At 34.0% G+C, this 14,623-nt stretch overlaps 1 protein-coding gene across 2 annotated transcripts in view; it reads right to left on the bottom strand.

The window, feature by feature from the left end:
* The window catches only part of LOC126880616 (NAD(+) hydrolase sarm1), a 496,620-nt gene that overhangs the window by 465,572 nt on the left and 16,425 nt on the right, over nucleotides 1-14,623 (bottom strand). The gene's annotated exons all lie outside the window — the stretch shown is intronic.

Genomic DNA, 14,623 nt, shown 5'->3' with positions numbered 1-14,623 from the left:
TTCAAAAGTAAGATCACAACAGTAGTTATTCCATTCTTTTTTCTATTTAGTGGTCATTCGTATATATCTTTACGTTACATTTTCTTTTAATGTCTTCATTCCTCTTTCGATCTCTCAGCTTATTTCTTGTAACTCTTAACTCTTCTCAGTATTTTCATCTCTACCGTTTCCATAGCCTTTCTGTTGTAGCTGAATCGGGTCTTGTTTCTGATGCATATGTCATTATTTATTTTACACTGGCTTTATAAATTCTTGACTTTATCTCAGTGTTAATATGTAGGTTTCGCCATATAGTATTATTAAGGGATTCTACCAGTCCCATCTTTGAATATCGTAGTTGAATTTTGTATTATGAATAATTACGAAAATATGATCTAAAATAAATAAAAACTAAATCTAGACTGTGGGGGTCAAATGTAATAAGAAACGCGTTAAAGGGCGTGACAAAACAAAAATAAACTCAGAAGGTCAAACGTTCAAAAAGGCCAAGGTCAGACGGAAGCACACCAGGCGAAAGCCAACGCAAAGGAAAAAGGGCAAGAACCGAGGGTATGACTTTCAACGTAGCTGCAGCTTCTGTTAAGATTACGGCAGAACTAACAGGATTTCCAGAAGCCAAGATGGTTGTGGATAAGCTTGAGGTAGTCCAAAAAGCCATCTTAGTGGCTTATAGAGAAATTCCCAAGAGTACCCACAGACCGGGTTTCCTTGAACTTAACTGTGCGGATGGCACAAGTGCGAGGTGGCTAAAAGAGATGAGTCGGGCTTTAGAGGGGAAGGATATACCGAAGCCGCTTTCATGCACTGTCTTCGTACAAAATGAAGATGGGGAATGTCTTGAGTCCAAAAAGATCCTTAATAAACTAACCATGGGCTCAGCACACATGTATGGACAGTTTGAGGTAGCATACCTTCAGAAAAAGGGTTTTATTGACCTTCTCAATGGATTCTGTATCTTGAGAAGAGCTCCAGAAACTCCAAATGTCAGCCTTTTTCGTAGTGGAAGGGGTAACTTTCCGAGCCAAGGAGGGGAAGGAAAATCTGGAGTAGCAACTCGCTCCTATGGAACGGAGGAAACTTCTTCATATTATTTAAGTGGAACCAGCTCACTCGTAGGGACTACTGTCCAAGAGTATGTTGGATCCTCAGAAAAAGGAGGAAAGTCCACGGAACCAGAACCAGACAGCTCTTTGTAGTGAAGAGAGCAATGAAGCTCATGCAGGCCAATCTTCAACACGCAAAAGCTGCATCGATGCTGTTTAGGAGAGAAGGCATTGGTGTTGCTCTTCTGCAGGGGCTTTGGAGAATAGACGAGAAAAGTGCTGGCTTATCAACTAAACAAGGTAAGGTTTTATACTCGTCTAAGGTATAGGGCAAAGGTCGTGTGTAATTCACAATAATAGAGTAAATTGTACACTAATCTCGGTGCTCAGAGTAAATTGTACAGTAGAGCGTCGATAATCCGAACCCTGGTAATCCGAACGATCGCTAATCCGAACGCAAAAAAATTTTTATAAAATTAAAAAATATGATCGCGGACCGAATTTTTGGATTTAATGACAATATGGTCAAAATATGACCGCAGATTTTTGTTTTGTTTATGCAGAAATACATACAATTTTGTTTATTATGCAGGTGTTTTATTCCTTGACTTGTAACTAAAACGTATGTACATACGTATGTACATAGTACATATGTACTATGAGCTTTGTATGTATTTTAAAAGTATGTTCGATAATTCGAACAATTTGATAATCCGAACTACCCCTGTACCAATTAGTTCGGATTATCGACGCTCTACTGTATACTAATCTCGGTGCTCTGCACCGATGATATTGCAACAAGTATTCTAACCATAACCACGGTAGTACGAGAAACTGGTGATGTGTTCAGGCAACTTTCTGGGTGATAAGACTACCAAGCACTTTAAACAACGCAGTTGCATGATTACAACTCATTATAGAATGTGATGCCCAACGTGCACCGCATCATATGGTGGGGGGGAGAGTAGAAACATTAATGCAAGGGGTGAGTCTATTTTAAATTTCACCTTATCTGAATGTTTAATTATATCAAATATAGATAACAATATTTAAGATTTGACCTTAATACATTTCCATCGGAAATTAAATACGCAGAAATCCTAGAGATACAAACTGGGTAGGATATAGAGAGTCCCTCTTGAACTTATTTAAATAATTCCGGAGCAGAAACAGTAAACGAAGCTACTATAGCGGCACCATGAAAACTGTTCATAGTTCAACAAAATACAGTCTGGGGGAGCAATCATATCAGGGTTAGTAATGGAGTGTCATGAGTCACTAGTCCAAGCTTCGGATGGTAACAACATCATCCTGAGGTAGGTTAATATACAATGAAATAAAGGCAACCACATTGCTGATCAGCTAGCTAGGAAGACACCTGGCCTAACACTCTTAGGGCCTGGTGATATTTTTGGCTGGTTAACTGCAACAATCACGGAAATTGCCAATTGTCACTCCCACGCGCAACCCGTGAAAAGATGGGAAGACGGGCCAGGATGTAGACTTGCCAAGGTAACACTAAGGAACCTTGGGAAGTCAGCATTAGAACAGTACTTGGGAATAACAAGGAAAAGCCTACGCTTGACAATTGGTCTTTTAACTGGTCATCGTCAACTAAGCAAACATCTTCACGAACTGAGGCTATAGACGCACCTCTATGCGGGAAGTGTGAACGAGATGACGAAACTGTCGAGCATGTCCTATGTGGATGTCCGGAGTTATCGTCAATATAGTCTAGTCGCAACATAGGGGTCCCGTGGGCATTTTTAGCTCGCCGCGATTTGATGGTGGTATTATAGGTTTTTTGTGTCACTGAATCCAATGGAAGTGGTCTGGAAGCCCAAATGTGGTGCGTTTAATTGTTATTAACAAATTATGGTAAAATTACGTATTTTTCAGGAATTATTAGAAGCCCTGTAAATAAATTGATAGTGTTAAGATCTTCTCTGGTGTATTTTTGGTCGCTGAATCGAATGCGGCTAGTCGAGATTACTTAAAATATGTTCTTATTTTGTTAATAACAAAATAATTGTTTATTCGCCGAAAAACTCGAAATAATGCGCTATCTACAGCAAGTTTGAAGTCTTTTTCATAGTATTTTTATACGCTAAATCGATTGCCACTAGTCGTGATAGCTTATATCACGTTCCGACTTTGTTATTAATAAATTATTGCAAAAATAATGATTTATAGTACGTTTACTCACGGTTTTTGCTATAAATAAAAAAAAAAACCACTTGTATTGACATGAAATTTGGCATTCACGTAGCTAACATGTCAGACAAAACAAGTGATATTGTGCCGATGTGTGCTTTACCCTGGGGGTGAGTTTCACCCCTTTTTGGGGTGAAAATTATTGCAAAAATAATGATTTATAGTACGTTTACTCACCGTTTTTGCTCTAAATTAAAAAAAAAACTTATATTGACATGAAATTTGGCATTCACGTAGCTAACATGTCAGACAAAACAAGTGATATTGTGCCGATGTGTGCTTTACCCTGGGGGTGAATTTCACCTCTTTTCGGGGGTGAGAAAATAAGTCCAGAAGCGGATAAACTGATTAATTCTGCGCAACTTTTGTTCTATAGCAGCGTTTCCCAAATGGTGGGTCGCGACCCGGTACCGGGCCACGAAATTAAAATGCCGGGTCGCCTCGCCTCGCCGTTTCACATGAACATCCTCTTTTTCACTGTTGGCTATCAAAAGGGGATATTTAAAAAAAAAACTTTAATTGAATTAATTGAATTGAAGGAATAAATTTCAATATTCTTAGAACAACATCCACCAACGGCTAGGCATGTAATATTTAAATTTAAACACAGTTATCACGATGTCAATTGGTTAATCAAGGTAGCCTATCTATGTGATATTTTTGACTTCTTGAACAATTTAAATATGAAATTACAAAATAGCAATATAGTACAAGCAGGGGCGTCATTTGATAGGGTCAGGGGGGCATTTGCCCCTCCCCCTGACCCTGAAAATGACTGAAATTTACAAGAAATAGATCAGTTGTGTATTATGTTTGCATATAAATGTATTGTATATATAATGCTTGCCCCCCCTATCAAAATTTCAAATGACGCTCCTGAGTACAAGAGAAGGTAGAAGCTGCAACAAAAAACTTAATTTGTGGACACGTCGCGCGGAAGCAGGAAATTACAAATGATGATGAGCGCTGATGAGATTTCAGCAGCTTTCAAGGAACACCTGCTAGGTCTGGAGGCAAATCTGAAGGAATATTTCCCCCTTATCCACAGCAACAATATATGGATAAGGAATCCATTTACAATGGACGTAGAAAACGAGACAGGACTTCCGGACTTAGATATTGAGTCAGTAATTGAAATATCGTGTAATAGGACACTCAAAGACATATTTGACAAAATACCACTGATAGATTTTTGGCTGTCTTGCCGCCAGGAGTACCCAGTTTTAGCAGAAAAAGCGATAAAGTTTCAAATTCCTTTTGTTACGACCTATAAGTGTGGGGCGGGGCATGCAACACTAGTTTTTCTCAAAAATAAATATAGGAACCGTTAGGAAGTCGAACCAGACCTGAGGATATAATTAACATATTTTCCTCTAAACGTGAAGTTTTTAGTTAACCCGAAATAACTGCACACTTCTCATTACTAAAGTATTTTTATTTTATTTTATTAAATTTTTGTTTGAGCTAATGATTCTGCATTAAAATATATAAAACTATAATAAATATTTAAATATGTTTTCTTGTACATACACACCAGGGTATGCAAAAAAATAGTGGGTCACGAAGGATAAACACAAAAATAACCGGGTCACGGAAAAATAAGTTTGGGAAACGCTGTTCTATAGAGTTTTTTCACTAAGTCAATACTTTTCGAGTTATTTGCGAGTGAATATGTTCATTTTTCAACAAATAATCCAAGCTTTTAGACGGTTTTTCGCAAATAACTTACAAAGTATTTTTCAAAAAAAATTTTCTTAGCAAAAATATCGACTATAAAAAAGTGAAAAAATTGTGTATGTGTGAGGTCCGTAGACCCAGCAGAAGCGGAGTTGTAGGTAATGAACAACAGGTTCATATTCGTCGAATTTCAAATCGATTATTTCAACATAAAATAATCAAAAATAGAAGCATTTTTGAGGAAAACTCATTACAACTTTTTAAAGTTTTTAAAAAACCTTTATTGTTGTTTTTTGAAAAAGTATCTAGTATGGAAAATAAGCAAGTTACGCTTAAAATAAAGTTGGCACATTTTTTTTGGTAAAAAAACGGGAAAATCACCCCCTAATTAGCATCTCAAATGAAATTAATCGTTACTGCTTCACAAGTTGCTTTACTTATGTTGTATTTATATGATCTGTACGTTTCATCAGTTCGAAAGTGCTTATAAAACCACCAAAAACGTGTTTTTTTTTTTGTTAAAAAATGAACATATTCACTCGCAAATAATTAGAAAAGTATTTACTTAGTGAAAAAACTGTATAGAACAAAAGTTGCTTAGAATTAATCAATTTATCCATTTCCGGACTTATTTTAAAGGTTTCTTTTCTCACCACCGAAAAGGGGTGAAATTCACCCCTAGGGTAAAAGCACACATCGTCACAATATCACTTATTTTGTCTGACATGTTAGCTACGTGAATGCTGAATTTCATTTTAATACAAGTGGTTTTTTAAATTTAGAGCAAAAACCGTGAGTAAACGTACTAGAAATCATTATTTTTGCAATCATTTATTAATAACAAAGTCGGAACGTAGTTTAAGCTATAACGACTAGTAGCAATCGATTTAGCGTATAAAAATACTATGAAAAATGCTACAAACTTGCTGTAGATAGCGCATTATTTCGAGCTTTTCGGCGAATAAACAATTATTTTGTTATTAACAAAATAAGAACATATTTTGAGTAATCGAGACTAGTCGCATTCGATTCAGAGACCAAAAATACACCAGAGAAGATATTAACAATATCAATTTATTTACAGGGCTTCAAATAATTCCTGAAGAATATCTAATTTTACCATAATTTGTTAATAACAATTAAACGCACCACATTTGGGCTTCCACACCACTTCCATTGGATTCAGCGACCCAAAAAAACGTATAATACCACCATCAAATCGCGGCGAACTAAAAGTGTCCACGGGACCCCCTATGTTGCCACTAGACTAATACGAGAGTATGCGTAAAAGGCAACTTCTTTTGAGTCATTGACTTTCTGTAACAGAGAGTTAGGGGAGTGCAATTAGAACGAGAAGATACAATGTTTCGGAAAAAATCAAACAAGGTTTTTTTTTCTAAAACTTTTTTTGTTAGTTTATAAATATGTTAAAGTAAAAAGTTCTACTCACAAATTTCGCCGCTAATTGTTTATTAATTGTTTAAACAGTAACAATTGTTTTGTATAAATAATGTTAAGAATATGGGTGAATTCAACATTTTATTTTGATAAAAAATGTTTTTTATTTTAGTTTTGATTATGCTGAACCCGAATCTGACATTACAATTTGCAAATTCAAAATGGCGGATTCAAAATGACGGATTTTTTCCTAAAATTCCTTAAAAAGCAGCTGTAAAATCCGAATTTTTTTTATAAAACCTGTTTGTTTACATATATGTGGATATTTTTGAGAGGTTGCTGAACCTGAATCAAATTTTGATAATTTAAATTATAAAATGGCAGATCCAAAATGGCGGATAACTTAAAAAATAGTTGTAAAATCATAATTTCTTTACAAAATGTATTTATTTCTACATATATTTATTTTTGAGAGCTTTGATAAACCTAACTTAAATGTTAACATTATAAACTATAAAATGGCGGATCCAAAATGCGGATTTTCTAAAAGAACATAAAAAAGAACATTTTTCTAAAACATTTATTGTCTTTATTTTTAACAGGTTGTTGAATCTGAATTAAAGATTAAAAATTTAAATTTCAAAATGGCGGATATTTAAATGAAAAACAAGTAGAATCTAATCAAAGAAATATGGAATTTAATTATTGAAAAAAAAAGGTAAACAAATAATTTTCACAATAATATTAAAAATTAAAATGTATTAGAAAGACAGAACAAATTATTCAAAATCTATCTCTTCAATATTCAAAAAATTGTTGCAATGGGATCATAAATAAAAAGTTATTCTCAGTAAAAAGCTCTGCATATTCTAAAACTTTAAATGAAATCATAAAATATCAATTTTTATCAATTTTTTACAAGATACGTCAATAAATAAAAATTTCAGTTAGGAGTAAAATACCTATATTTTTAATAATACTGAAAATTGTTATTATGGAAAGTTGTTCAGAATTAAAAACGATGTGTCAATATGCAATTACACTTTTATGCAATTTTGTTACATAATACCTCGTATAATATTGATAAAATATAATATTTTATATTTGCATATTAAGTGTTTGCATAATAATAAATCAGTTATCATAAATAATAAGTGAAAATTTAATGATGTTTGGTATAATTAATTTGAAACAATATTAAAAAACAAATTTTCGATTAGAAGGATATAATTACATATTAGAACATAGTTTTTAATTCCAAACAACTTTTCTTTATAGAAATTTTCGATATTGTGAAATATAAAGGTACTTTACTCTTGAGTGAAATTCATATTTTTTGACATACCTCGTACAAAATTAACAAAATTTGATATTTGATGGTTGCATCTTATGTTATGTACCATGCAGAGTATTTTATAAAGAATAACTTTTTTTCGTAAAACTGATATTAAAAAAGTTATCAATAGGTTCCAAGTTACGCAGGCATACTGTATAAGAGCTAAAAAAATTTTTTGTTGAACATTTATTATTTTTGAAGCTTATTATTAAATTAATTTTAGGTAAGTTTTACAGAAAAAAGTTTTGATCACTCTGTATATACATTTTTTCAGCTGGTAATTTTCGGTTTTTTTATTACATTTTTGTTATCTTTCTTAGTTTTCTCAAAAAGAAATTGTTTATTTCATTTTTAAACTAAAATAATTCAGTGTTTTTTAAAGACTACATCCTAGGCTTTAAAAAAATATTTAAAAAATTGTATTAGATTTATTCAAACTTGAGTAATACCGTGTTAAAGTGGTGGGAATTCTGTAGAACTACGAAGTTTTCAAAAATTATATTTTTTGAGACAATGTATTATTTGAATTAAATTTTTGAGATTATTTTTTGAATAAAACAACGTTTAGTAAGATAATTGAGAGGTGAGGTGTGCAAATTTGAGAGCTTTATAAGTAAAATTGTATTAGTTACACATTTTTAAAAAAAATTTAAACAAAATTCATGTAAGTCTCATTTTCCGCCCACACGGTACTTATGTCCATAAATTTTATTTCTTTTTATTACAACCATAAGATAGCTTATTTCATTTTCTTTCATGTCCAATTTGTAAAATTTCTTTTGAGCCATTAGTTAACGAATTACATTTAAAAAACTCAACCGTGCACTTCTTCCAACGCTAGTTTACAGTGCTCCAATGTGTTTGAGAAGGGTGACTTTAGCGTTATAAATAAAAAATTACAGAAGCTAGAGATTTAATTTTAGAAAAATCTTTATAAAAGGTTTTTTTTGTAAAATTTTCTGAATTTTTCAATGGTCAAGTCAGTTTTTTTCTAAAAATTATATTTTCGGAGTTATTTAAAAAACATCTAACTTCGCTGTTCATTTGTTTAATAAAAAATGAAGCACCCACGTCTCGAGTAGAACTTTTTGATATGTTGTTTAATAAACATTTCTTAATGAAATTGCAAAAAGTTTTATCTTGTTTGATTTTTTCCGAAGTGAAAATCTAAATGCACTCCCCTAAGTTGCCTTTTAGACTTTTACAATAGAATCTAATTTATTATAATTTAAATTCCACTTCAATACAGTATTAACATCCATTCAGCTTAACTAATTATTTATCTAAATTCAAAAACTACACTATTTTTAAATTCATAACCAAAAATTGACTACCTGTCTTGTCATGTCACTTCTGTCTGATAAATAGATTGTCATCTCCTAAACTCTTGTTGGTCTGTATCCATTGAACTGGCAAGAACCACAAGTTCTTATCGAGTAGTGAATCATGTCGCCCTTTGAGCACTCTTAACAAATTTATCTTTTAACATCGACTTAGAGTCGCTACTATCATCAGATTATTAACATGTAAATCATATTTCTCGATGTTACCTATTTTATAAGGTTGCTAGTTGCATCTACTACGAAGAACGTAAGTATTTGCCACATTATTTTTCTTTAACTAGTCATAATTTTAACCTTTTGCATTCATTCTAACGTGGAAATACTTCGTTCTGAGCACTGAAGATGATCTGATCTAGATCGAAAACGTTTTCCGAATCCTTTTGGATGACTTTTTAATAGTTTTTCAATAAACTTTTTATACCATTGTGGCATTGTACAAACGAAGTTTTTACTTCTATATGAAAATCAAATAAATTCACTAATAAAATTGAATTAATTGTTCATTTTACTGGCAGATTTAAGACATGGCAATAAGTGATATATTATGACGTAAAGCGACTATTATTTTTCATTTATACAAAACTGTCGATCATATTTTTTAAAAGTGCTGAGTAAGTGTACCTCCCAAAAAAGCATGTACCATTGTTAACAATATTTGAACAATTAAAAACCCCACGGGCCCCTATTGCAGGGTATTGATTACACAGTCAATAGTCAATTGGTAGAAAAAATTAGGAGTACAAATATGCCAAGGATGCTTTGTCATTAACTTTACTTACGATCGTTCGAAAATTAAAAATCAGAATGCATTGAATTAAGAAAATTAGCATAATAACATCAATGTTTTTATTTACCAATTTATTTATTTACATAAATAGGTACATCGTGATCGTGGTGAGATGGACGGTTATGTGATGTGGGCGGAAAACTATTAATGACACGTGAACTTACTTGAAAAAACATTAGTATTTTGAAGTTATCAAGGATATGGCATACTTGTGTTAAATTAAGCTATTAAACTAAAAAACGTGAGAAAATATTGATGGCATGTCCTAAAAAAATTTTACAGCTTCAGATTAGGCACGACGCAAAATGGATACAAACTCTTTATGGTCTTTATTTGTTTATTTATCTCAACAGGCCTGGAACGCATTTAACGACTTAAAATTACAATTTTTTATCACATTATCACTATATTTATTTTTTCAAAAGTTTTCTTGATTTTTGTTAGTCCATTTCTATCGCGGTCTTACCTTTCCGCTCTTCTTTACTGATTTTCTCTGCAGGAATAATTTTCGCATTGTTTGACTCATAATTTTTTCTCATATACGTTCCCAGTCCCTTAAATTTCTCTGTCTTTATTCATTTCTTTTAACTCATGCATAGGTCTTTTGCATATTCCTCTAATTTGTTAGATTCATCTTGTTTGGGATTGTCCTCGTGATCTTTGGTCTTCTACCTTTCCTTGATTAATAAGTCTTTCCATGTTTTCTTTCCCTGCTCTCATCATCATCATCAACCCGTACGCGTCCACTGCTGGACATAGGTCTCCCTCAGCTCTTTCCATTCATCTCTATTTTGTGCGGCTTGCATCCAGTTACCGACAACATGTTTCAAATCATCGGCCCATCTGGTTAGTGGGCGTCCTCTGCTCCGTAGTGCTTCTTCTCGCGGCCTCCACTCGACAATACGTTTTGTCCATCGGTTGTCTGGCAATCTGGCGACGTGTCCTGCCCAATTCCACTTAAGCGACGCGATTTTTTCGACAGCGTCTGTTGTTTTTGTTCTACGGCGTATTTCTTCGTTTGGGATTCGGTCTCTCAGGGAGACACCCAACATCTGGCGCTCCATAGCCCTCTGAGTTACGCGAATCTTGTTCACTACCTTTTTTGTTAGTGTTAATGTTTCGGCTCCATAAGTGAGTACAGGCAACACACATTGGTCAAAGATTTTCCTTTTGAGGCATATGGGCAAGTCCGATTTAAATACATAGTTAAGTTTACCAAACGCTGCCCAGGCTAATCCTATGCGACGTGGGAGTTCGCACGTCTGGTTATCTCGTCCCAACCGAATTTCATGTCCTAAGTACTTATAAGATGCAGTCTGCTTAATATCCATTCCATCAACAACAATATTACGATTTAGCACCAGATTAGTCATTATTTGCGTCTTGTTGATATTAATCTTTAGTCCGACCTCTAAGGAAGCGTAATATAATTTGTTCAACATTATTATTGCATCATCCATACGATCGGCTATAAGGACAATGTCATCTGCGAATCTCAAATGACTGAGCTTCTCTCCATTTATATTGATACCATATTCGTTTAGATCTGCCGTACTCCTCGCTGTATACAGAATGTATTTGTTTGTTGTTCAGACAGTCTTACGCTAGCCGTTGCCGTTTGGTAGATATATTTGATCATGTTAATGTAGCGATGGTCTATTCGGCATTCTGTCAATGCTTTTAACATTTTCTGCTGGCTTATGGTATCAAATGCTTTCTAGTAGTCCACGAATATCAGTGCCAATGGTTTGTTGTATTCCGCAGACTTCTCTATTAGATTTTTTATTACCAGTAAGTGGTCGTTAGTGCTATATCCAGATCTAAATCCAGCTTGTTCTCTAGGTTGATAGAAGTCTAACTTAGCCTCCAGTCTTTTTTTGATAATTTTTGTGAAAAGTTTATATATGTGTGATAGCAAACTGATAGGATGGTAGTTTTTCAGATCTGTTATGTCACCCTTTTTGTGTAATAAAACAATGACTGCATTGTTCCATTGAGAAGGAGTTTTTCCTTGGTAAATGCATTGGGTGAAAAGTTTGGCCAAAGCCTGGATAATTTTATTTCCACCTTGTTTGATTGCTTCGATTACTATTCCGTCATCGCCAGGGGATTTATTATTTTTCATTTCTGAAAGTGCCTTTTTAACTTCATGTGGTGTTACTTCTGGCATTAATTCTGATCCCTGGTTTCTGATTTTGGGCAGGGGCTGATCTTGCCTTTCGTTGGTGCTCTCATACATTTCGCGATAAAACGATTCGACAACCTTGAGGATTTCGGCTTTATCCGTGGCAATGTTGCCATCTTTGTTTCTGATTTTGTACATATTTTTGTTACCGATGTTATTCGTATTACGCCTCAAAACTTTTAAACCTTTGTTTTCTTGAATTATGTGAGTTATTTCTCTTGTGTTATTTTCTCTTATGTCTTTTCGGATTGATCGGTGGATATCTTTATTTAATTTCTTCAGTGTTGTGTAGTTGGAGTCGTATTTTTCCGTCAATTGTCTTCTTTTACTTATTAACTCTTTGGTATTTTGGCTTAAATTTTCTTTATGGGTCACGACAGTCGGGCAGCACTCCCTTTCTGTTTCTTTTAGTGCTTTCGTTATGACATTATTTGCTTGTTCAATGTCTTCTATGTCGTTTTCAAGGTCTTGTATACGTCTGGTTAGTACATCTTCATAGAGGTTGTTGTTTCCTGGGGGAATCCATTTCGTCTTTCGTGTTTTGAAGATCATCTTGGTTCTTTCGAAATTGACATTTAATCGTATCTTTGCTCGGATTAATCTGTGGTCGCTTCCTACCGAAAATTTGTTAAGTATTTCAATGTCTTTAATGATTTCTTTTCTGTTTGTTATGATAAAATCTATCTCATTTTTGACACTGCCATCTGGGCTTATCCATGTCCATTTACGCTGAGGCTTTTTATCGAAAAAAGAGTTCATCATGGATAAATTTTCCTGGTGTAAGAAATTAAGCAGTCTTTGTCCTCGTTCATTTCTGTCGCCATACCCATACTTGCCCATTGCTACTTCTGCATCATCTTGTTTGAAGCCAATTTTCGCATTAAAGTCGCCCATAATTATTGTATAATATGCTGGTGTAGTATGTAATGCTGTTTCTAGGTCATCATAAAATTTTTCAATTTCTTCATCGGAGTGGCTTGTCGTTGGAGCATATGCCTGGATTATCTTAAGGTTATATCTTGCATTTAGTTTGAAGATGAGGTATACAATCCTGGGACTTATGCTGTTAATTTTAGTTATATTTTGGGTGTGTTTTCTATGTATAATAAATCCTACTCCACCGTGTGAAGTGTCTTCTTCTCCTCTAAAATGAAATAAATGTCCCGATTTAAGAGTAATTTGGGCTTCTCCTCTTCGTCTGATTTCGCTGAGGCCGATGATGTCCCATTTTATTGTTTTCAGCTCTTCCTCCAGTTCCATCATCTTCTGGTCCGATATAAGGGTTCTAACATTGTATGAGGTGATATGCATTTGTCGTTCTTTGTGGTAGCCTGATCTTTTCCGGGGATTCTTAGCACCCTCTGCTCCAACCCTTTTCCATCCGCTACCTTGGTTGGGGGTATTGGAGCGTCCTGCTCTCATAACATGTCCAAAATATTTTAATTGTTGGAGATGGACCTTTTTTAAAATTGAATTATTTTTCCTGTGGTCGGTCCATGGACTTTGTAACATTTTTCTCCAAAAGAACATTTTAGTGGCATCTATGTTTTTCTTTCAGTTTATCTGGGGGTCCAAGATTCACATCCGTGTGTCAGTATTAGGAATATTAAGCAGCTGATCAACCTCATCTTTAGAGGTCGTGAAATTTGAGAGTTCTTCCACACTTTGGCCATTGGTAACTTCCCCTAGATGGGGTTGTTTTCACCCCCAGGGCAAAAGCGCAATTCGGCATAGGGTAGATTTTGACAAAGGTTATAATTACTACCTAAATCCAAATTTTCAAAGAAATCGACCTTGGTTCTCAAAATTCCACGAGGAAGTGGCTGTTGATTGGACTGTAATAGAATCTTGTGAACATAATTAGACCGGACAGTATCGTCGCCCCCGCTAGCGAAATTATTCCGATTCGATTTTTTTGCACAAACTTACTCAAAAAGAGGTCCTTATAACATATCCACAGGGTGCCGGGCGGTGCCGTGGTCGAAAAATTGTTTAAACAATTTTTTTAAACAAATTCACAAAGATAATTTTTTCATTTCGGACAATTTTTTTAGATAAATTGGCTTATTCTGAGCAAAAAAGGTCTCTTGTCATTTTTTTCTAAAATTGATTGTTGTCGAGTTATATGCGATTAAAAATTTGAAAAATGCGAAAATGGCCATTTTCAAGGCTTAATAACTCGATTAAACATTATTATTGTGAAATTCAAAAAGTCACCAAATCAAGCTTCAAATCCCTTCTTCAAGGTCCTGAAGAGATTTTTGTCATTATTTTATTAGAAAGCTGTTATTTTTAATTATTAACAATTAGCGCTATAGTCCAGCATGTATCGTCGCCCCCTTTAGTGAAATTATTCCGATTCCATTTTTTGCAGAAACTTACTCAAAACGAGGTCCTTATATCATATCCACAGGGTGCCGGGCGGTGCCGTGGTCGAAAAATTGTTTAAACAATTTTTTTTAAACAAATTCACAAAAATAATTTTTTCACTTCGAACAAATTTTTTTTAGATAATTTGGGACATTCTGAGCAAAAAAGGTCTCTTGTCATTTTTTTCTAAAATTGATTGTTGTCGAATTATACGCGATTTATAATTTGAAAAATGCGAAAATGGCCATATAACTCGACAACAATCAATTT

This window comes from Diabrotica virgifera, chromosome 2, assembly GCF_917563875.1.
Source record: "Diabrotica virgifera virgifera chromosome 2, PGI_DIABVI_V3a".
Taxonomy (NCBI): Eukaryota; Metazoa; Arthropoda; class Insecta; order Coleoptera; family Chrysomelidae; genus Diabrotica; species Diabrotica virgifera.
This window is presented reverse-complemented; position numbering and strand designations above follow the sequence as displayed.